Genomic DNA, 25,374 nt, shown 5'->3' on the forward strand with positions numbered 1-25,374 from the left:
GTTTTCAAGGAAAACAGGCTGCATTTAAAAAATATATATATATATATATATATATATATATATATATATATATATATATATATATATATATATATATTGCTTTATTTAAGAGCAATCATGGACATGGTGGTCTGCTGACCCCAGCAGGCCACCATCCCTGTGATTTTATTGTCATTATTAATCTTACGGTAGGTCGATTTGCGACCCACTAGTAATCGCTAAATGAAATTCATGGAGTTTCCAACATTAGGAATATCAATTACCTAATTCCAATTTGCAGAAAATCGCAATTAGGTTATCCTATTTCAAATATTGATACATGTGGCCCAACATTCTTATTAGAGATGACTCTCAAACACGAGGAGCTGGCGCAGACAAGTATGGCATATGAGGGACTAGAGGAAGAAGGAAAATAAACCACGAGGAGCAGGAGAGGATAGCTGAAGCATTCTTTTGTGACACACTCCTATAGCCCACTGTTCAGTGGGGTTTTACGTCACATTATGCATATTGACACAGATTTGAAATGTGCTTACCTTTTGTAGATGGTTTCTGGGGAGAGGAGTTGGCCTATCCATTAGGGTGGTCGCCCTCGAATCTGGTGGAAACAGGTTTGAGTATCGGCTATGACGCTGAACATCCTGTGAATCTGGGCAAATCACTTAATCTCCCCATGCCTAACAAAAATTAATGTGTGTACAACATACACCTATCCGGGACAATTAGTGGGGTGGCAGCCAACTATTTGGACCTCCGGGTGTATGTTGAAAATGGCCATGTCCACACCTCGCTGTACCGCAAGGAGACAGCGGGGAGTTCTATCCTCTTTGCTAAAAGTGGACATCCATCTAAACTTATCAAAAGTATCCCCTACGGGGAACTATTGAGAATAAAGAGGAATAACACCCAAGACCGGGAATTCGAGGCGGCTGCCTCTGATTGCCTGGCCCGCTTTCGTTTAAGAGGTTATGACAAGCCACTTTTACAGAGCACTCTGAAAAAAGTCAAGAAGATCCCTAGGGATGAACTGCTCAAAAAGAAACATAAAGGATCAAATACCTCTCAGAAAGATACATTCAGGATGATAACACCATACTCCACAGGTGCCGACAGACTTAAAGCAATGATGCGCAAGAATTGGCACATCTTGCTTACTGATGAGGTGCTAAAAGAAGATCTGTCACCATATCCACTAGTGACCTTTAGCAAAGCTAGGTCCCCGGGCAATATGCTGGTGCATAGTCATCTGGAAGTTCCTAGTATCCAATCTAACACTTTGAGGGAAATGAGTGGGTTCTTTCCCTGCGGAAAATGCAAAGCATGTGCTAACAGTCGTAGGGTACTCCACTATGATATTCCGGATGCGGGCAGAACAAATAAAATCCACAAATTTATCACGTGCAGTACTACCTATGCCGTGTATTGTCTAATATGCCCGTGTGGCTTACGCTACATCGGGAGCACTATTAACCAACTTAAATTGAGAGTGCTGGAGCACCTTAGGGCAATCGATAGAGTAGACCCCTCATATCCAGTAGCCCGACATTTCGCAGAACATCATAACAAAGATAGAAACAAACTGCGATTCTTTGGGTTAGACCATGTTCCATGCAACCCACGGGGAGGAGACAGACTTAGGAGGCTACGACGCCTTGAATCAAGGTATATTATTGATCTGTCTACCAAGTAACCGAAAGGCATGAATAGCGGGGAGGAAATGGCAGTACACCTTTGTAAATAATGATTAACACCTATAACAATCTTTGTGTACTGAATTGGGCGAGTCGGCTGTTTCATCATGCCTAACTCTGCCTCCATTTCCAAGGGAGTCTATCATGAAATCAATCATATGTCTTTGCCCTTGACTATGCTGTGACTATTTGCTCTGCAATAATTTTTGATAATAATTTTTGACGTTATGAAGGGATCTTCTTTAAATATCATCACAGCTTATCTGGCGTACCGATATATCATTTATTTGATAATGAATTATTACTTTCCAAGTTCCATTAATGAAATTTTGGAAATTTGAACATGATTATGAAATGTTTTTATCTTTTGATTGCCATTCAGACTTTGTGTTTCTCTTTCTACAGTGTCAGTGGCATGGTAGCTTTCGCTTTATGATAGTCATTTCATTATTTGTAATTATCTGTAATATATCACAGTTTATTAATGATGTTATGAAATGTGCTGAACATCCATATGCAGTTCCAAGTATTATATTATCTGTATATATTTGTTACACGGTATTCATCTGTATAGGGACACATGCCGATCCACTGCTTCATTGTGTTGAGACCCTTCTTTCATGTGAATGCTCCGATTCTCGGGGGTATCTAGCATGTTCCAAGATGGCGCCTACTTTGGTGTTTGAAGGGCTGGTCCCTTGTTGATGTTTACCTTTGTTAACAAACTTCTATTTAACCGTAACTGCTTGGTATCGGTGAGAAACACCGAGGAAGGCTAACGCCGAAACGTTTGTTTGCTGCTGAATAAATCACTGTGACCTGTCACAGCCGGAGTGCTGTTAGGCATATCAATTACCTAATTCCAATTTGCAGAAAATCGCAAGTAGGTTATCCTATTTCCAATATTGATACATGTGGCCCAACATTCTTATTAGAGAAGCCTCTCAAACACGAGGAGCTGGCGCAGACAAGTATGGCATATGAGGGACTAGAGGAAGAAGGAGAGGATAGCTGAAGCATTCTTTTGTGACACACTCCTATAGCCCACTGTTCAGTGGGTTTTTACGTCACATTATGCATATTGACACGGATTTGAAATGTGCTTACCTTTTGTAGATGGTTTCTGGGGAGAGGAGTTGGCCTATCGGTTAGGGTGGTCGCCCTCGAATCTGGTGGAACCAGGTTTGAGTCTCGGCTATGACGCTGAACATCCTGTGAATCTGGGCAAATCACTTAATCTCCCCATGCCTAACAAAAATTAATGTGTCCTCTTGTAATGCAACTGGTGCTATGTAAAGCGCTCTGAGACCCGATACCGGGTCAAGTTCGCGCTATATAAAACTCCATTAAAAAAAAATATATATATATATACTTCCTCACTGGAGAGCTCACCATTTCTTTTATGACCACTATATCTCAACAAACTAGAGTTTGCTAGAGTTTGTTTACTCAAGTCCAAGTTGCCAAATCCCTTGAAGAAAAGGGGTCCCTGGCAACATAAGTGCCAGTGCTTTATCAACTTATGTACGATTTCCCAAAACAAGGATGCCATGTCTGTGGAAAGAGGTGCTTTCATAGAACTAACCAACTTGTTAGCTGTATTTAATGTTGCATTAAAAACAAAACACTTTTTAAAAAAAATGTAAGGGTACATCAACCTGCTTGCGGCACATACAAGCTCAGAGCAGCATAGTAGAGAGTAGTGGAGCCATACATACAGGCAACATGATTATTTGCAATCACAAAACAGGAGCAGCAAAGACAGAGTAGCAATAGTAAAGAGCAGGGCACTGCAGAATTAGCCGTAGCCCCCATACCTTCTCCATATACACCATATTGTTCCAAATTTATGGGGATAGCTTTGACTCTTATAGACAACTCTCTCCTCCCTATACACCAACTTAAGTCCCTGCCCCAATTTTCAAACGTAGATGGAAGATCCACTCCACATAGCTGTGCATTGTTTCACCTGGCCACAATCAGGCCCACATTGCAAAACAGTTTATGATATTTGGTACTCGCCGTCTACCCCACATTCCCAAAACACAGAGTTTTTTTTCTTCAAATGCAGCTGGACACCAGTCCTCGCAGAGATGCTTTTCAATACAGTGCCCGAAAATGTTATGCATTTAAGGCAATCCCACAGGGTATGAAGGAGCATACCCGATGTCCCACAACCACACAGGAACTCATTTGAGCTTGCGTGCCCGATTCCGGTCAACTGGACCCTGTTGTAGTAAGTTCTATATAAAAAGATCTGTTGTACAAGACAGAACTCTACCTTAATCACCACCTCCCTGGCCTCACACTAGTCCTCATCAGACAATTCCCCCAGATCGCATTCTCATTTTTCTTTGGGCACAACCATATCAGCTTTCATACTGTAAATGATTTTCTTGTAGAACAGTTATATTATGTTTTGCGTCAAGGGTGCAGTCAATATCCTATATTCTAGGGGGCTTATATCCTCCACCGGAGTACCCATGGGTACATCAACATGAGATGCATTTATGAGCCTAAGATATCAGAAGACCTCACTTTTGGGTATACTATACTCCTCTTTCAAATCCCAAAACTTTGATGGCTTTCCCATCCCCTACCTTATGTCGGTCCCATCAAGCAAAAGCATTCAGCCCACTCTTTTCACTCAGTCATATACAGTCCCATAATGGAGTCTATTTCGTTAACACTTTGTGCCACCCTAGTCGTTTTGCCACCGTCACCCATACTTGTAGGATTATACTTATATTTATTTATTTATGAAGTTTTGTATAGTGCAAACATGACACTAGAGGTTATCAGAGCGCTTTACATCGGAGCAAGGCAGGATATAGTTGTAAGAAAAAAACTTGTCACATATGTGAAAGTATCATGGTAAGTTTGACATCAATAGAGGATCATCAATGCAGCAGTCCTACACCATATCAGAGTAATGGTCAGGTATATAGTCAATAAGACGTAATGTGTTAACAATAGAACACAAAGTGATTATCTTAGGACAGAAACTTGTTCATCAGAATAGTTTTCACTTCTTTTATGAAGGATGAGGTAGATGAGATTCAGTGGACATCCGGCGGCAGAGAGTTCCATATCTTGGGGGGATACCCGAGAAGGCTCTGTAACATGTTTTCTTTTTGTGGAAAATCGGTGGTTTCAGTAGCAGGGAGCCCGCACTTCGTGAAGATCTGCACACTCCCCCCAACCCTCCCCCCGGATAACTATGGCTTTTGTGCCAAATACCTGGGGGTCTTTAAATATAGACTTTATGAGTCATGCAAGCAATTTTTAGTTGTATTAGTATTGTATTAGTTGGAGCCAGTTCAATGCTTTCAGTGCCAGGGTTATGTGATTAATTCTTTTTGTTCCGAGACCAGTCTCGCTGCAGCCTTAAGGGAGGCCCTTAGCGGTGCCAGTTTGATGACTGCATAGAGTGGAGCTTCCGAAATATAATCTAGGCAACACAAGAGCTTGGATGGCCAGCTTAAAGTTGTCCCTGGGTAGGAAGTGTTTAAGTTTCCTTATGATACTCATCTGATAATTGACTCCTTTGGTGGCATTACTGATAAGATTCTGCATATTCAAGTATTTGTCTAATGCAATTCCAAGGGATTTAGCGGAGTCAATAATGTGAGGAGAACAGTTGAAGGCTGTTAGATGCTTTATCCAGAGGTCGATCTTGGGTGAGTGGTTGGGAGGAGTGATGAGGAGGAATATCGTTTTGGTTGTGTTGAGCTTGAGATGGTTGCCAGTGAGCCAGTTTTGAGTGGTCTGCAGAGTAGAGTTGAGGGAGATGATGTTTTCTGGGGAGGAGATTTTCAGGTACAAATGAGTGTCATCTGCATACATGTGATAAAGAATATAGGCAGAATTCAGTGTGTCTGAAAGAGGTTCCAGGAAGAGATTAAAAAGAATGGGTGAAAGGGCGGACCCTTGTGGTACACCCAGACTGACCACAGAGGGCTGTGAGAGGGACCGATTCACCTTGACTCTCTGGGTCTGTTGTGGATGAATGAAGTAAACCATAGCAGCACAGGTCCATCCTCTGTTCCAGTAGGGACAGAAAACTGTTGTGTTTAACAGTGTCGAAAGCAGAGGATAAGTCAAGTAGTATCAAAAGACATGATTTATTTTGGTCTAGCTTTTGTAATATGTCATCCATGATGTGAGTGAGTGCTTATTATGTGCTGTGACCTTGACAAAACTGGATTGATATTGATCCAGGAGTTGGAAGTTCTTTATGTGGTTGCAGTGTTGAATCTGCACACAATCTTCTAGAAGTTTCACCAGAGTGGGGATGTTGGAGACAGGGCAGAAGTTGTTAAGATCTGAACAGTATGCTCTAAGTTTTTTAGAATGGGGGTTACTTGCTCTACATTCAGGCAGTCATGAATAATGCCTTGTATATACACTAACCACGGGTAGTGTGGCAACACGGATTTCACTTCTTCATCTCCCAGATGACGATGCTCCGCCGAAGTGGTGGGCTGATGGGATTTGTTTCAAAGCCAGATGCTACCCAAATGATCTGTGATTGATGTTCTTCTCCTCCTGAACATATGTATTAGGTTTGATACATTGACCGGTAATCTCCTATTCTGTTTTTTCTATACCTGACTGGGGGTGTGGAGATTATCTGGTCGGTAAATATTATCGCCTAGACCCTCTTTCATAAAATTGTGTTTTCACTATACACTGACCACCCCATTTCATGACATCTCTCATATAAGGCTGCCAGGTACTCCTTTGACCTCATCGACTACCTGTCATGCCTAAATGATGGTTCAGTCTGTGGGAAAAATGCCAACTGTCAACCACCGCTAACTCTGAAACCCAATAATGTCTTAATACCCGAGAGAATTATGCCATCGTTATACTCTCCGTGTGTCAATTTGTCCAAGAAAATACAGTGAGATCCATCATTCCACAGGACTTGTCTCAGCTCCACCTTTGTCCCACAAAATAATTCCTCAGGGACTGGAAATGGAGTGTTTTGTAAGAAATAGAGAAGCTTGCGAAGTATGATCATTTTGTAAATAGTCATAAAAAGCTGCAATTGTTTGCAGTTTATGAAAAAGAAAAGGACCCGGTCACTGTTTTAATCTGCTACTTTTTTATTTTAAGCAGACTCTCACCCTAAGGTAATTAATCCTTGGGTGCTTAGTTATACACTTTTTTTGGTAATACAAGTTTCAACACTTTTGTTTAAGAAAATTCTGAGCAACGTCTGAGGTTTCTTCGTTGCCGTACACCAGATATATATTTACATTTACTCTACACACTTTTTACAATACAAAAAAACATTAAGTGCATTTCACCATTACGCAATACATTTATCCAAAAAAAACAACTTCATCTAACACTTCACAATTGTACCCTACCAAGTAGTTCTGCCAGGTTTATGTGTTAGAATTTTACCTTTACTTTAAACCTGGTCATGCAAAGGCCTCAAATCTAATACGCATTTTTTATTCCATTACAATCATGGAAATGTTCAAAAGCCTTTTGCAAATAAAACATTCGTATTTACAACGAATATACCAAAGCCGACGCGTTTCCAAGCCCGTAGTTCAATTATCGGACTTTTCTTCAGGGCTTATTAGTTGGGTACCTTTTGTGATGTCTTTACAAGTCTATTCTGTTTGTTTCAGACTTTTGGCTGGCGTTTTCATTTTATTATTTTAATGGGCTTTCGTTTCTGCCGTTACATGCCCTTTCATCTATGTTTATTGCAGGTTTTATGCCGAAAAGCTCACCAAGTTTTCGGGCTTTCGGTTTATTGTCAGAACGCCGGGTAGTTGTTAAAAGAAGGGTGCCGCCTCTTTTGTTTGTATTTAGTTTACCGCATGCGCTGCAGTGTTTCCGTGTAGCCGCTTTCGTCTTGCCAGATTTCTGTTCGACCCGACCACAGTGTAGGACACAACCCCATTTTCATGCAATTATTTGCAGTGGCATGAATCCTCATAGAACTTGGTGAGGACGGTGCATAGATTTCTCTTGAGTAATACCTCACAATCACTTGTAATATAATTTCCCAGAAAGCAAATCCCTAGGTGCAATCGGTATACACCCAAACAATCTCCTCAGGTTAAATAGAGTACTGCTCCCCAGGATGAATCAGACTGATCCGAATGTACCAGTCCATTAATTTCCAGTGCAAGTCTAATAGCCAGCATTTTGTCTGCCATACTCATAAGTCATGTAATATATACTTCAACAGGGAACCCTTTGGGTCCCGGAGCCTTCCCGCATTGTAGGGCTTGTGTTGCTTCTTGTACTTCAGTTATTGTGATGTCCTCCTCCAGTGTTAGCCTGTCTGAGAACCCACCTTGCACGGTTAGAGTGAGGTTAGCTAGAAAATCCTGTGTGTCCACCTCCAAGAAGTCTCCACGCAAGGAATAGAGAGCCCCCAATTGTTCGGCAAAGACCTGTGCAATGTCATGGGTCCCTCTGACCAACGCACTGTGGATACCCACAGTGCTTTCACCCATCTCCTTTCTTTCTCTCTTCCCCAACCATGTCAGCATCTTCTGCACCTCATTGCCCACCTCGCATAGCCTATGTTGGGTAGCTAAGTATTGTTTAGGAGCTGAGTCAGTAGCTAGTGCCTGACTGTCCTGTCTTTTTAATTCCAACTATGACATAGATAAATAGTTGTTTACTCTATGTATTGTAATTCAAGGTCTAGGAATTGTTTCTTTTTTTGCATTACCCCATCTACATTTATGATTAGCTGAAGCAAGGGAAATCGCCTGACCCTTCTCAGCACTGTCTTATTTTTAAGCCTCTAATAGACCATCTCATATTGCACATTGGCTGTGTTTTCAATGAAGTAAGCCTGCAGAGTTAGTACCATTGTTTCCACCACCTCTCTGTGCTTCAAAAGTCACATATTCAAACACCAACCCTGACAATTCCACCTAGGTCGAGTACAAATGTTCGCCAGAATCAGGGATGGATCAGATATTGCCATGGCTCGGAATATAACATTGGAGAATCTAAGTATGTTCAGGCCTCGTATAAATAATTAGTCCCTGTGAGGAGTAGAGTTATGAGCTCCCAAATAAACAGAGAAGTATTGCGCCAGTGAATTGTGGTGCCTCCACTCATTTGCGTCGCAAATCCCCAAAGATGAGGACCTCCTCACAGCCCTCCCTTGTGCTGCCTATCGGACTCCCGTTCAAAGTGAGGTTGGGGTCGCACCCCAGAGTTAGTATCCAGTCCTACCAAGTATCACGCATTAGGTGTGACACTAACGCATTTCAGTGTGGTGGTCCGCATCACCGCACTGAAATACGTTGTCACGCATATGATGCATTCCACATTATGTGTCTGCTGAACTTGGTGCTGCCTTAAACTGAAGTGTGTGGCAGCTATCAGCACGTTGCCCCTGGCCTGCAGGCACAGCTCCTGCAGGCTTGGTGCACTCGCAGTTAAGCTACGGGCTGCTGGCAGGCAGCCCACTGCTCTGCTACAATGTATCTTAATCCCCGGCGCCCCTCTGCCAGTCAGGTTGTAATAAATCTGGCCGTCCAGGCGGTGGCGCTGCGGGGTGACGTCATGTCCTGCTGCCGACGAGATTTTGAGCTGCTGGGTTTGCAGGCGCACAGGCCAGGCCACAATCATTATCATGGCTCTCTTTAAGCAGCGCTGATGCTGCTTGTATCAACCCTACTGCCCGCACTGTGACCCCGTCATATGGCCGCCGCCCGCTGCAAATCCAATTGAAATTGCAGAGCCTGGGGTCAGAGTCTCTCTCTCTAATGCACTCTGTCCCTGAGCGTCACCCAGCTGTGCAGCAGCCCGGGGCTGCCAGCACTACACAGACTTGTCACACTGACCAGGCCGCCAACTGAGAGCGGACTATCCTGCAGTGGACTGAGGAGGTGGGGGCCAAACAGAAATGATTCTCGCCAGCGGGGGTCAGTTGCTCGGGGCCTGAGGAGCCTGGCTCCTGCCTTGAATGGTAGCTGAAAAGTAAACCAAGCCTGACATGGTAAGCAACAAGTGTACACTTTGTTAGTAAAATGTGTGCAGGCTGCAAGAAATGGAGAGCTGATTTTGGGAGCTGGAGCTGATCTTTTACTGGAGTACCTGGTTAAGTTATTCGGAATCGAATTTTGACAAGATTTACTAGCTTTATGGTATGAAAAACTTAGATCCCATATATTTTATTGAGCTGTGCTTCAAAGGAAAAAATGCATATTACGGTCATTGTTTTTTCTTTTCACGAACTGCAGAACATGCATAACAATATCTACTACGTTACATTTCATTTTTAAGAATGCAGTCTTTGCCCTAGCCAAAGTAATGTTACTATTATTTTACATTTTACCTCATTCTGCTCACCTACGTTTAAGTGCACTGCGTGTTGCCATATCGAGAGGCATCGACTTTGACACCATGTCGAATCATTTTATACATTACCAGTCACAGGTTTTTTAAAACATGCCAATATGGGAATAGCGACTCTCACCATGTATGATCCAGATATTACAGTCCCTCATAACCCAGATAGAGATCTCCTATGAAAAGATGATCATACAGACAAATAACATTTTTATACCTTGACATCAAAATATATGTGAAATTCCTGGCTGATAGACTTACATTGTTCCTTGCATAAATAATACACACTGACCAATCGAGCTACATCGGGGGCAAACATTTGGTAATATTAGGAGGGCATTTTGAGTTGCAGACACAGTCACGGTGCCTGCTGCAAAGTGTTGAACAAGTAAGTAGCAGCCACCCTGAGTGTGTGTCAGACGCATTAATGGGAGAGTGGCGCGATCAGGCAGCTTGCTTTCAGAGTGGGTGCTCACTAAGGAGACCGGCATTTATGATGCAACTCACTGTTCATGGATGATGTTGTAGGGTGGTCGCCTCTTAGGTTACAAGGGCAGTAGATTACTACCTCCATTTCTGGTGCTTTGGAGCAGTTTTAAGATCTTGGAGTTTCTTGTTGCTCAAATGGGTGTCATTTCTGATATTTCTGATACTTATATGTTTCCCTCGTCTTCATTGCTTGATTTTGCTTGCGAGAAAGTGTCACTCATTGTCATTGAAATGTCAGTCATAATTACCCTTGTAGATAAATATTAAAGGATACAATTTAGCAGTACAATATAGTCCTTGTGTAAAAATAACATTGTGCATTTGAATCATATGCACTGTTTAAGGCCCACTCTTATCAAATCACCAGAGTACCCATTGGTGAGGTACATGTCAACGGTTCATCTACGTTGGTAGTAGTCTTCTTCGCAACATTTTTGTTATTTTTGAATGTCATCTTACAATTGGGATGGTCCAGGAACTGTCTTTCCTCATGTCTCCGGGGATATCCGACATGCTTCGGTTCTTTCCGCGATACCCTGTTAGTCAGGTCACTTCCCACTGTTGTAATGTAGACACAATTCTGTACTGACCTCCAGCCCTTTAGCCTGTCTCCGGTGCCTCATGGTGTAAGGTATGCCCAAGATGTCCCTTCGGCTATTATCTGGAGCTGGCTGGTAAGATCATCATGTTTGATATCCTGTTCCCTTTCTTCACCTCATCATAAGATCACAGCCCTGCCAAGTACCAGGCATCAGGTGTTAGGCCAACGCATTTTAGTGCTGGTGTCAGCATCACTGCACTAAAATGCATCAGTCTGGTTGGCCAGGGCATGCGCCTAAGCCAGGCAGAAACCACCAATCTAGTCAGGCCAAGAGAGTTACACACTGAAGATGGTAGCTTGGCAGAGCAGTCAGACTTATCCCAGAGGCAATGTGTAAAGCGTTTGCGCAACACACTCACACAGCAGTAACACACTAGGCACACCACAAAAAAACTCCACACAAGGTTATATAAAGACAGCCTTTATATTAGAATATAATCACATATATACACTGTGCCACCAGGCACTTGTCATGACTTTACAGATTACACAAATCACTTGACCAATTGGGCCACTGTAAAAACACATTACAGTAAGTGAGGACAACCAGTAACTACTGGTAAGAGTGCACTTACCACAAAGCATTTAGGCATAAGCATCGCATTATGCAAATATCATAACCATCAGTGCACCTCAGTAAACACTTACAGAGGGCACACTTTAGAATATCACCGTTACGGTACATGGGGTGCCAACCATGGCAATGTAACCCAGCATACCTGTGAGCATCAGGCATTAAGCATAACCATCATCACTGAGCCTGATTCGAAATAGGCAAAAACGATGCAGTACTGCACATATCATACACCCATCATGCCCACCTTAAGCATGTGCAGATCAACAATACACAGTACCATAAGCATATTGCCCTCACTTCCTCAGGCAATCGGGCCCCTCACTCCAGTGCCCCTATTAGGGCCTGCAATACTTTTAATTAGGGCCTCTGTCGCGGTCTCACCTTGCTTTTGTGCTCGACAGTGCAAACGAGGGGGGGGAGGGGCAACTCACCATGTCTCCTTTAATGGTGAATGCCCCAGGTGCTGGAGATGAGAATGCAGCTGACCTGCGATAATGCGAAGAGTGTAAACAAGGCACAGGCCCTACTCACCGGGGCCTCTCCGGTCTCCTCAGTCTCTTCCATGAGACTGTCTGCCATTGGTGTCCCGCCTCTCCCTCTAACGGCGAGGCTCCGGTCCTATCCTGCAGCCACAAGAGCCTGCGAGGCTCTGGTGAGGTCGTTTCTGCCAGCCCCACCCACGACCAGGCTAAGGGAAAACCACAGGGCTCTCCACTTCCTTGTGGGAGCCCCGCACACGATCAGGCATCCTCTGCCTGACTTCCAGCAGCCTCACTTCACAGAGCGAAGTCTCCATCGGGGCTTTTGTCTTCCACCCACCGCAGACACACACTCAGCGCGCGCCGCAGGTTCTCTTTCTCGGAGGACAATTGTGGCGATGGCGTCCACCACGCGCCTCTACTGTGGCACAAGTTTAAAAATGAAAATTGAAGTGCTCTGCATGCGCTTTTGTGGCGAAGCAAGTTAACCTGAATTTGGGCCGAAAAGTTCACCACGCGCTATATTCAGAGGGGCACCATCAATAAAGCGCTCAGCCTGTTTCCCACCTGAAGACACCAACAGGGAGCAGGCAGCGCTCTTCACCAGAAATCCACAAGGGTAGAGCTAGGCGCAGGCAGACTAGCACGCAGGGCCTCCCAGCAGAGGACAGCCCCTCCCACCCCCCAGGCAGCAGCTGGGTCCCACAGTGGTTCCTCCCGGCAGGGTGCTCTTCAAATCCAAGTTAGTTCAGTTCAACAAACATGGGGGTCACAGCCCCAGTACTTATAGGGCATATGTCTTTGTTCTCCTGTGGCCCAGGGCTAAGAGCCCAGTCCAAACCAGTTTTGAAGGGAACTTGGCAAGTGCACAACACTCCCCATTGTAAGTGTAGGCCCTGGCCCCAGACACACCACAAGGGGGTGGAGCCATCATTGTGGAAGGCAGGCACAGCCCTATTCAGTTGCAGGTCCTATTCCTCCCACCACTCCAAATGCAGACCAGGCCTATTCAGCCTAGAGCTGACTCATCCAGACTCTCTGAAACCAGTGCACCTCTCCAGGTCTTGTGACTCCAAGGCCAGACAGTCAATACACAAAGGGCAGGCACAAAGACACATAGCACGAATGTATGACGTTACAACGTGGTCTTTACACCGCGATACGTTTACAATGCGGTCATTACAACGCAAGTCGTTACAACGACTTGCGCTAGAGGTGCTGGAATCAAGAACAGTATGATTTACTATTCCAACTGCAGCCTACATAACAGTGGAGAAGGTGTTGGAATAGTAAAACATACTATTCCTTAGTGTATAGCGCCATCCAGCGCAAGTTGTTGTAATGGCTTGCGTTGTAATGACCACGTTGTAAACGTATTGCGGTGTAAAGAGCGTGTTGTAATGGATGTCTCCCAATAGTACACAGAAATGCCTATTTCTAAAAGTGGCATTTCTAAAATAGTGATAATAAATCCACGAACACCAATACGCAGCATTTATTCACACTTTTCCAAACATACCAAACTTGATCAAACGGCCCCTCTCATGTCAGGATTTACCACTGAAGCACATATCAGGAAATCCCCAATACATTCCATTGAGAGGGCAGCCTCACAGCAGTGAGAAATCAAATAGGCTGTTTGTCACTACCAGGACATGCCACACAGTTAAGGCACACGTCCTATCTTTTACCTACACCGCACCCTGCCCATGGGGATAGCCAGGGCCTACCTTAAGGGTGACTGATATGTAGTAAAAGGGGAGTCACAGACGTGGCAACCACTTTATGTGCCACGTCACAGCGGCAGTAAACTGTGTGCGCAGCCCCTGCAGTGGCAGAGGCCTGGGACAGGTTTGAAAGGCTACTTTGGTGGGTGGCACAAGCTGAGATGCAAGCCCACCAGTAGAATTTAATTTACTTCCCCTGGGTATGAGATACCACTGTACAAGGGACTGACAGGTAAATTAAATATGCCAAACAGGTATAGACCAATCTTACCAAGTTTACCATAGAGAGCACATGCACTTTAGCACTGATCAGCAGTGATAACGTGCCCAGAGTCCTAAAACAACCAACCACAGGTCAGAGCAAATACAGGAGGAAGGCAAAATGTTCTGGGGTGACCCTGCAAAAAGGGCCAAGTCCAACACCCAGGCAATTGTTATCTCAGCCTGCTGCCTTCGGCTAACCCATTGTTATGGTGATCAATACTCTTGAGTCTAGGAGGTTGATACATTGTTTCCACACATCAAAAAGAAAATGTTCTTGGCAGCACCTGTAGCTCTGGTGGTGGGTGGGGCATCTTACAGCGAGCAAGAGAGGGAGTTGACTTTGTAACATAAGCAACAGCAAGCGCCATTCCACGCTCAAGTGGACTCGGCGCCTGTTGTTTTTCAGGCATGTTCATGCAGATCACTGGTCAAGGCTGCAGCTCCAGTGTGTCCACTGTTGCCATTCCCGCCGCAGAAAGATGAATGACAGGACCATTAGTGGACACTAACTGTCATAGTGGGCATCGGGTGCCGGCGGCCACAGCGCCGGATGGGGAGACTAAGCTCATGGCTCTCCCCACTCTCTACTCGCCCAGCGCCTCCTCGAATTCTCTATTAGGCACCTGAGAGGCATATTGAAGCATGAGCTGGGCCCAGGCCATAGAGAGGTGACCGGTTGCTATGGAATCCGGCCTGGGCCCGGCTAAGTTGTCTGCCGTGTTTCTGGTTACAATAACACAGAGATACCTCTCAGGGTCCAGCCAGCCTGTGCCTCAGGTGCCATCAAATTCTGCATTTTCATCCTTGTGCAGTGTAACAGCCTCACAGCCTTGTGATTTTAGAGACACCAGCAGGCATTCGTCCACTCTTAGCAGCACTCAGCCCAGTGCAGAGGAATCAGGGCAGATTTGTTTCTGGGTACCGTTTTCATTTCAAATTTATATAGTGTAAACTCGAACCAAAGGTATCAGAAAGTCCAAGTTGTCTGTGCTACAATATACTTTAAAACGCTCTGCCAGACTGTAGCAGCAGTAGTGGATCACCATACAGGCAGAAGCAAGGCAGGCCTGGCCTCCCTCATGCAGTATTCAGTAATGCAGAGCACGGCCTGGTCACCCACAGCTCCTCCTAGCCCGATGAAGACACCCTAGGTAAGATATGAACAGGGTTAAAATGACCTGGGATAGGCCCTTAGGGTCACCACCTCTCCCAGAGAATCCGGTTTTAATATTCTGCAAAGGCCCAGACATAGTGAACAGGATTTTGTATAAAATCGTCATCATTCATTTTAAACACTGCTTTTCTGCCTTTGTTTTTATGTTTTTTCAGTCTCTGACCATTAAAGCAGCTCTGGAACACATTTTAAAGTACTTTATTGTTATGTTTGCTGTTGTAAATATGCACTGATAAGATGTAAAAATACCATCTTTCAGTGATTTTCCTAATTCTAGTGTCAACCAGGAAATTATAATACTGGTCAGGCCAGTGAAAAACGACCTGGTAGCAATTTCATTGGCTGGTTGTGGTCGATGTACCAGGGGCAAAAATGGCTGGAACTGTCTTGATTGGGTGGCTGTTTTTGGTGTTTAAATGAACTGGGCAGGGCTGACTCGTTTACATTGGGTTACTAGAGGGAACTGGTCAGGACCAGGCTGGCTTTGATGGGTGCTAATGGAGCTCGAATGGATTGGGCAGGACCACACTGGTTCTGGTGGATGTGAACAGTTCAAAACATTGTTTTGAACTGGCTGGGCTGGCTCTGATGGATGTGAACAGTTACAGTGTATTAAGCGGGGATAGATCTGCTGGATGTTTATAGGGTTTGAAGACAATTTATTTATTTTTAACATTTATAGAGCGCACTGTAACCCTGCGGGCATCCTGGCGCTAAGACACCGGAAAAAACTGGCGGGTGAAGCTACAGAACTGAGCCAGATAATCATACTTTAGGGAAGAGCCACATCTTGACTTTCCTACGGAACATCATCAAGTCCTGTATTTTCCTTATTTCCAAAGGAAGACGATTCCAAAGGCGGGCAGCTGCCACGCCAAACACTCTTCCCCCCAGAGTTACTCTCTTTGTCCAGGAATCCTGACAAGATTAGCAGTCGAAGAGCGGAGGCTCCGTACTGGTTCATTCCATTTAAACCTGCCCTGAAGCAGTTTAGGCCGCAGTCCATGAAGTGCCTTAAACACTATACTGGGGATTTGAACAAAATCCTTTGAGTCAAAGGGAGCCAGTGCAGCTCTGCCAATGCCTGGGTTGTGGATGTCCGACGTGCCCTTGTCAGTGCAAGCTTTGCAGCTGCTGCCTGGATACTCTGAAGCCTTGCAATCAGGTATCCAGGAGAATTCAGGAACATGGCATTGCAATAATCCAGGCAACTCAAGATAATGCTCCTGACTACTGTGACTCATGCCTGGGCTGGCAGTAGTGGTAGCACTTTACGGAGTCCTCGGATAAGAGTATAGCAGCCTCCCACCAGCTTGTTAACATGGGATTCCAAATTCAGCTTCTCATTAAACCTGACCCCCAGATTGCGTACTGTGCTCACTGATACCAAAGGAACATCTGTGGGTATGGGCCAAAAGTCCGTTGGTAACACTGATGGGACGCTATCCACCGTACAGTGCAGAATCTATATTTTCTCATTATTAAATTGTAATGAGTTGTCCCTCAACCAATTCACCATTTCTCGCATGCATGCATGAAAAGTTTCCTGGGAGTCAGCGTGGTCGCCTTCCAAGGACACGATAAGCTGGGTGTCATCGGCGTAAATAACCACACTGATAATATGGGTTTTGATGACATCCAGGAGCGGCCGCATTTATGCGTTAAACAGTATAGGGCTGATTGAGGACCCCTGAGGTACCCCATGTTAATTTTTAGTAAATTCCGATTGAAATGGGGGAAGCGCTACTGCCTGCCATCTATCAGACAGATAGGATCGCATCCAACTCAGTGCCACATCTGCCCCTCCCAGAGCTTTCAGCCTTGCAAGGAGGATGGTATGGTTCACCGTGTCTAATGCGGCGGACATGTCTAGCAAAATTAAAATTGCCGATTGACCCCTGTCCTCCCGCATTCGAAGACTGTCCAAGACGGTCACCAAGGTTGTCTCTGTTCCATGGCCTGGCCTGAACCCAAACTGCTCATCTTCCAACAATGACCTACTTACCAAACATTCCACGATTTTAACTGGGTATGGTAAGAGGGAGATCGGTCTGTAGTTCTTAGGGCAGCCTGGGTACAGTGTGGGTTTTTTCAGGAGCGGTGTTATAATTGCCTGTTTCCAGCAGGGTGGCACCAACCTGCTGCTGAGGGACTGGACACACAGCTGGTGTAAGATTGGAAAGATCTCCGGTCCTAGTTCTTTCAATATCTTTTGGGGAATGGGATCCAAAGGTGATCCCGAAGAAATTCCCAGTGCCACTCGGACAAACTCCTCTTCCGATGGCATCTCAAACTCATCCAGAGTGAGCTCAGGGATTGATGGACTAAGGTTATTATCCCTGTCTTGGTTGATCTTTAATGTTTCTCCCCCGTCCCGGTGTGAGGAGCCGGATGGGGTCACAGGTTTCAAATCTTCCACAATCTTACTGGTTTTCTCTTGAAAGAATGTTGCCAATCCATCACATAGCTCCTGAGTTGATGGGACCTTGGTATTTATACAATCAGGGCAAGTCATATCTCTTACTTTCTTAAAGATACTCTTGGAACTATTAGATGACTTAAGAATGGAGACAGCGTAATATTCAGCTTTAGCAGTTGCTATTTCTCTTTTATAATTGATTAGAGTTTCCTTCCAGCTGACTTTGTCATTTTCCGCATAGTGCTTCCTCCACTGTCTTTCTGCAATCATACAGTCCGACTAATGGTTCCGTAAGGCCTCCGTGTACCAAGGAACTGAAGGTCTTCCCCTTTTCCTAATATCCTTTAGAGGGTCAAGTTGGTCAATTGTCCTAGTTAAATGCTCACAGAGAGCTGTATGATTCTCTGCTACCTATTTCTCAGGGTTGAACAATATCTCTGTATGAAATAGAGGGGCCATTTTTGCCTTCTTTAGCAGTCCCTTCCAGTGCCTGCCCAGAAAGCTCCTTTCTTCTCTGGCCGAGGGCCTGATCTTCCTCATGGGTGCCACACTGAATCTGGCCAAATAATGATCAGACCAGCCCACCAGCAGAATTTTATCCATTATAATCAAGCCTTCCTCGGCAAAGATCATATCTAATATGTGACCTTCTCTATGCGTTGGTTCTGATACCCATTGCATCAGGTTCAAATTTAGGCAGCACTGAATAAGATTATTATACGCTGTATCCATTTTCCCATTGGCTCACAGGTTAAAATCTCCCAGTACTAATAATCTGGTATGGGTGAGGGCCATATTACTGATTGCATCAATCATATCCTGCTGTTGTTGTACAGGGTCTGGTGGCTCAGTGGATTAATGAGTCTACTGCAGGAGCCTGTGTTCGACCTCATGGTCACAGGTTCAAATACCGGCGGGTCCACTCAGCCTTTCAGCCATCTGAGGTTGATAAAATGAGTACCATTGAGTTGGGTAACAACAAACATCTGTTATTCAGCACCAAGATACCCGTATTGGTGAACGTGCGCTTTACAAATACACATGTTATGTTATGTTACATTAGCTGCCCCCAGCGGTCTGTAACAGACCATGCCCATGAGTAAATGTCCCATCTGATCTTTGACAGAGAAACTCAGTATTTCCATACAGGTGGCCTCATCTATGTCCAAGGGAGTAATATCCCAGGCCTCCTTAAAAATAATTCCAATCCCTCCACCTCGACCACCGGGCCTGGGTTTGTGAAATGACTTATATCCCGCTGGACAAGCCAGGCCTAACTCCAGGTCCAGCCTTGCCATTGTCCATGTCTTGGTCATAAACAGAGCGTCAAGGTTATGTACTTCTAGCAGGATCTGGATCTGCGTGGAGTGTTTAGGAAGAGATCTCACATTGAGCAAACCACAGTTCAACCTGTCCTTCTTTACGATGTCGAGGTCAAGCCCCATTACATTTTCTAGTGCTGGTTTGCTAAAAGCGTTTACCTGTTTGCCTATGTCGCGTAGTTGTTCCCCGGAGTATCTACAACTAGAATTGTCCACCATCACTTTCCTTTAACCGGTAGCATTGCTGTGTGCTGCCGGTGCGCAGACGGGCTTGCCTTTGGCGCGCCATTGGCGCGCGTCCGCTGCGCGGTCGCTCCAGTGTGACACTAAATATGCGACACTGTGGGCCAAACTAGAGTGCTAACCCCACAGCACACCTGGCCCACTCTAACAGGTGGACACCGCCAGGGTTCGAGTGCGCTATTGGCGTCAGTAAGTTACAACTATAATCACCACAAAAAATGCTAAGAGCAACAGTCAATATGTGCAATGTTAAAATAATTAAAAAGCACTATAAGGACAATCTCTAGGGCTGGCTGCTTCTGGTGCTGTTAATGGAGTTAGGAAGTACTGGTTTGGGTCATGCTACTTCTGATGTGCCATATCGTCAGGTTTATTGCTCAAAAGGTCATACTTTGTAATACTTGTCATTTTATATATACTTCATTGCTTAGTTTACTGGCGAGGAAGTGTCACTCAATGGTTCACACATTAGGTAGTACTCATAAATACACTGAAACTATGGAAATGTCACACCTAAGCAATCTGAAAACTTGGCATATCTGCTCCACTCTCGCACCAGCATTCCGGTCATGACCATCTCGCTGCACAGGAGGGTCATTAAAGCCTTAGGAGTTCCTTCCCCTGGCACTGCCGTCTCCCCCCCACCTGACCCCAGTCACTGCACTGACTTGACTGTACAGCCACCCCTAATGTGTACAGTACATTATAAAGTTAATTAATTTTAGCAGCGGCTGCAGTGCAATATAACCTGCAATACAACCTGACTTGCACCTATTGGTCCGCAAACATTTGGGAATCTATTGCATTGTGAATGTTTAAGTTGCTCAATAAACCAGTCAGCTATTCACATGCCCTCTTTGTTTCTCTTAGTCAGGCACTTAAAAATATAAACATTCATCTGGACCCACGGGACCAGAAGAGACAGTGACCTCATGTGGATGTTGATGGTGGCACCCTAATGTTGTTATTTTCCTGCAAAACCTTTGCCCCACTGTGTCCTGCAGACCTCATGCCCAACGGAGTAGGCACTGAGTTGATCTTCTATTTCTGGTGCTATGCAGCAATTTTAAAAACTTCTTAGAGATTCAGGTTGCTCAAATGGGTGTAACGTCTGATATTTTTATATTTCCCTCATCTTCATTGCTTGAGTTTGCTCACGATAAAGTGTCACTCAAAGTCGTTGAATGTCACTCATAATTACACTGAAATTATGAAAATGTCACACATAAGCAATCTGAAACTTTGGCAGCTATGAGACCATATTTGCTTTTGTGCATCCAGAGTATAAGAGTATAGTCTGGATATACCCTAATTGTGGTGCCGTCATATCATAACTCTCCATGCTTCCTGGCAGCCTTGTATGATGACATCTCAGTCGCTGAAATTGAATATTCTTGCAATTAACATGACTAGTGGCTCTTCTGGTTTTGGTGCACATCAGCTCCTTATGTGCCCTTTCAATGGAGAAGAAATGCGATTGACCTTTGGGCTGGAGGTGATTAAGTACATTTTTCTACAAATCGGTCCAACACCCCCCACCCCCCCCAGTCAGTCAGTCAGACCAACCCTTTATGAGCTCAGCCTTGTTGCCCTACATGTTAGCATGTTCAGGCTGAACTGTTCCTACTGCAGAAGGGTCGAGGTGATTGCATAATTGCATATGGCTGGGTCTAAAATGTGGCAGCATGGTGGGCACAAAAACGATGGACTGGGAAGTGGCCACGAGTAATTACCAGTGGCTAATATGAATTCAAGCATTCCACCCATCACTTTTTAGGGCTCGGCGACGTCACCACTTCGTCAGAAGTGGGGCGGAGCTGCGAGCCATATTGTTAAGGGGTTTCTGGATCGTGCTTGAAAAATTCCTCAGTGCGCGAGCATTTTCAGTGCTTTATGTTACCATCTTTATGGTGATTGGTCCTCGCGGTGCCGTGTTTTTAATACCCTTAGAAACAATAAGCCATATATATTTCCAGTTGGGCATTTCCTGCATTTTGTCTGTGGTTACGAGCGCGGCAGTCCATAAATATCAATTAGGAGCTGTCAGGGTGCCTCGGTAAGTGAATCCAGATGGCCGGGGCGCGTTCACCATTCAGCAGTGAGTTTTGCGGGCGCGTGCGAGAAACCAGCAAATATGGTGTTTATAAACGTAAATGTTTCTTTATTCTTCTATTTTTTTATTTATCCGTGGACATTTACAAGTTGATTAAAGTGAAGCTTTTACAAGGGCATATGAAGGACATCTGGACTTTGCGGTCACTCGGCAGAAATGTGCATTTTAGTTAAAAATTACCTCTGTAAGAAACGCCCATTTGTAAATTACGTGTCCAGCGATGGAGACACACGGTCAACTTTATTTACACAACACCGTGCATTTAAAATAAAATAGAAAAGAAGGGCCAGTGGAAGCTCTCAGCGAAGTGTCATTTAAAGCAGCCCCGGACTTCTCACTCACATTGTCGGATGTTTCATACAGATTGTGAGTGCAGAGTGGAGAGTGCAGATTCAGAGTGCAGAGTGCAGATTCAGAGTGCAGATTGTGAGTGCAGAGTGCAGATTGTGAGTGCAGATGCAGAGTGCAGAGTGGAGAGTGCAGATTCAGAGTGCAGATTCAGAGTGCAGATTCAGAGTGCAGATTCAGAGTGCAGAGTGCAGATTGTGAGTGCAGATGCAGAGTGCAGAGTGGAGAGTGCAGATTCAGAGTGCAGATTCAGAGTGCGAGTGCAGAGTGCAGATTGCGAGTGCAGAGTGCAGAGTGCAGATTGAGAGTGCAGATTGAGAGTGCAGATTGAGAATGCAGAGTGCAGATTGAGAGTGCAGATTGAGAGTGCAGATTGAGAGTGCAGATTCAGAGTGCAGATTGTGAGTGCAGAGTGCAGATTGAGAATGCAGAGTGCAGATTGAGAATGCAGACTGCAGATTCAGAGTGCAGATTGTGAGTGCAGAGTGCAGATTGTGAGTGCAGATTCAGAGTGGAGAGTGCAGATTCAGAGTGCAGAGTGCGAGTGCAGAGTGCAGATTGAGAGTGCGGAGTGCAGATTGAGAATGCAGAGTGCAGATTGAGAATGCAGAGTGCAGATTCAGAGTGCAGAGTGCAAAGTGCAGAGTGCAGAGTGCAGATTCAGAGTGCAGATTCAGAGTGCAGATTGTGAGTGCAGAGTGCAGATTGTGAGTGCAGATTCAGAGTGGAGAGTGCAGATTGAGAGTGCAGTTTAAGAGTGCAGAGTGCGAGTGCAGAGTGCAGATTGAGAGTGCAGAGTGCAGATTGAGAGTGCAGAGTGCAGATTGAGAGTGCAGAGTGCAGATTGAGAGTGCAGATTGAGAATGCAGAGTGCAGATTCAGAGTGCAGAGTGGAGAGTGCAGAGTGGAGAGTGCAGAGTGCAGAGTGCAGAGTGCAGATTCAGAGTGCAGATTGTGAGTGCAGATTCAGAGGGCAGAGTGGAGAGTGCAGATTCAGAGTGCAGATTCAGAGTGCAGAGTGCGAGTGCAGACTGCAGATTGAGAATGCAGAGTGCAGATTCAGAGTGCAGATTCAGAGTGGAGAGTGCAGATTCAGAGTGCAGATTCAGAGTGCAGAGTGCAGAGTGCAGATTCAGAGTGCAGATTCAGAGTGCAGATTCAGAGTGCAGATTCAGAGTGCAGATTCAGAGTGCAGAGTGGAGAGTGCAGATTCAGAGTGCAGAGTGCAGATTCAGAGTGCATGTTGGACTTGGCCCGTCTGGCAGGTCCACCCCTGAAGTTTTTATGGTATATGTAACCTGGGGATGGTGATTCCCCCTCTGAGTGCGTGTGAAGAGAGAGAGACCTACCCTTCCATAGGAATGCATGGGGAATGTATGTGTCCTCGGTAGTCCCCGATGCGTAGGGTGTGCAGGGTCAAGTCTGGTATGTATGAACTCGTGAGATTGAATGCTGCGCAACGGTATATGCGGCATGAGTGTGTCTAGTGTAGAAGTCCCCCTTTTAGAAGTTGGCATATTTGTGGAAGGTGTGCCTGGCGTATGATTGGCTGAGGCTGGCTGGGGAGCCTGGCTCCAGTTGTCTGTGTGGGTCTGCCCCGGGGATGAATGGAGAGATTAGCATGCTGATGTGAGGGAGGAGCTGTGCCTGTATCCTGTATGGGGCTGGGCTTTCCCCCACAATGCTGGCTCCGCCCCCCTGGGGTGCGTCTGATGACTGTCCTGCCTGATGAATGAAAGGGGTGGTTGGGGGAAACAAGATACTCCCAAAACCAGCTGCGACTGGTTTCTCCCCCACCCAGCACCTTTAGACAAAGGAATTTATGGTATAAAAAGAGGCTGTGACCTCTTCTCAAATGTTCTTGTTCCCACTTGAATCTGCCAGGAGCGGTTGCTGCTTGGGCCCAGGGTTGGCTTGCCTCCCTGGGCCCTGCCCTTCTCCTGGACTTCTGATGGCCTTTCCCCTTCTAGGAGCTGCTGTGCTCCCCCTGAGGTCCTGGACTCCCTATGGACTTTGCTGTTCTCTGACCTCTAGTGCTTGGGAGCGCTCTACCTTCACTTATAGCGCTGGGAGCGCTGTATTTCCGAACTAGCGCCTGGAAGCGCTGGCTCTTGCCCCCCTAGCGCTTGGGAGCGCCTCACCCCTGTAGAAAGCGCGTTATTCACGAGCCGGTGCCACCCGGCAATTGCCCTGTGCTGAGGAAATTCCCTGAGTTCCAGCGAGTGCCTACCTCGCTTTATTTCGTATTTACTTCATGGAGGGAGCCTACTCCTCCTTCGCCCAAAAGCGAGATCACCGCCGCGGCCCCCGCTCTCCCCAGCCCCAGAGAAAGGCAGCCCCCGGCATTCTTACCCGGCCGCGCTGGGATTGGTCCAGCCGGCCGAGCCTTCTGCCACGTGATCGGGGAGGAGCCGAGGGATCAGGAAGCGACGGGAGCCTACTCCGCGCTCCTGCCGTGCCCAGAAGGATCGTCGTCATCCCCCCGGGGCCCCCAAGAGCGAGGGAGTGCCCCGGAGGCCAAGAGGAAGCCACCGCAGAAGCACCGCCAGAGCCGGTGAGTGTATGGAAGGAGAGGAGGAGCGTCGGGGCGCATTGTCGGCGCCCGCCCCTCCCCTCCAGAGCGAGTATGGTGGCGCGGAGAGGGCCGTGAGGCCCCAAGGGATACAGAGTCCCCCGAGAGGGACTCCACCTGCCCCCATGATGCCGGCCCCCCCCCGAAGGGGGGCCCCGCCTGCCCGCAGTTCTCTTTCTCGAGCCCCCAGAGGCTCCGTCCTGGCCCGTGAGGCCCCAGCCAAATCAAGTCCCCCGAGAGGGACTTCCCCTATGCTCCGGAGGCCTGTGGGGCCTCCCCTGATGCCGGGTCCCCCGAAAGGGACCCTCCCCCCTTTTTGCTCCCAAGCCCCGAGGGGCTCCACCTTTGACCCTTGTCCCGAGCCTGCGAGGCTCCAACGTGTTACCCTCGGTTGCCCAGCACTTCGTGGGCAGCTGCAACGTGTAGGCTTGTGTTAACTGCCTACAGCCCGTTCTGACACTGAGACTTTGGGCATCCTGGCCCCGGAAAGGCCAGTTGGCCTGGTGAACGTTCTTGTCTAATGTACCTGTGATTCCTGAAGAGTTATTCTGTGTTGCACCTCTACAAGTGCTCCTGTTATGTTATGTGCTTGTCCTTCCTTCCCTTCTAAGTATCCTAGGTCTCATGTATATGACTTCTGGTTCGAGTGAGTTCTACTGCTAGTTCTATTGTGTTCCAGGTTGTCATGTGTTCTAAATGCTAGCTCCTGGTTGTGATGTGTTCTGGTACTAGTTCTAGGAAGCTCCCAGTTGTTATGTGTCTTAAATGCCATTTCCATCATGTGCATATTCCTGGCAGTGGTCCCCTGGCCCTGTCCTGTATATATTCCCGTGTAAACCCTGCCCGTGCCCCTGGCACCTTGTAAATTGTGTATTTACCCTTAAGTGTGTCCTAATACAAAGACTATTTTCATATATACTTGGTGTGGAGTTCCTTTTGTGGGAGGCCTGGGATGTTGCTGTTGGTGGGTGCGTGCGCAAATGCTTCACACATGTCCTCCGAGATAGGC

The 25,374-nt window shown here is 46.2% G+C and overlaps 2 protein-coding genes across 3 annotated transcripts in view; one reads left to right on the forward strand and one right to left on the reverse strand.

The window, feature by feature from the left end:
* OGFOD3 (2-oxoglutarate and iron dependent oxygenase domain containing 3) overlaps positions 1-25,374 on the reverse strand; it is a 1,262,510-nt gene that overhangs the window by 1,171,874 nt on the left and 65,262 nt on the right. The gene's annotated exons all lie outside the window — the stretch shown is intronic.
* The window catches only part of HEXD (hexosaminidase D), a 389,672-nt gene continuing 373,742 nt past the window's right edge, over positions 9,445-25,374 (forward strand). The window contains exon 1 of the mRNA XM_078654647.1: positions 9,445-9,684. The gene's annotated coding sequence lies outside the window, so the exon portion shown is untranslated. The remainder of the gene's footprint in view (positions 9,685-25,374) is intronic.

This window comes from Lissotriton helveticus, chromosome 7 (assembly GCF_964261635.1).
Source record: "Lissotriton helveticus chromosome 7, aLisHel1.1, whole genome shotgun sequence".
In the NCBI taxonomy this organism is placed as follows: domain Eukaryota; kingdom Metazoa; phylum Chordata; class Amphibia; order Caudata; family Salamandridae; genus Lissotriton; species Lissotriton helveticus.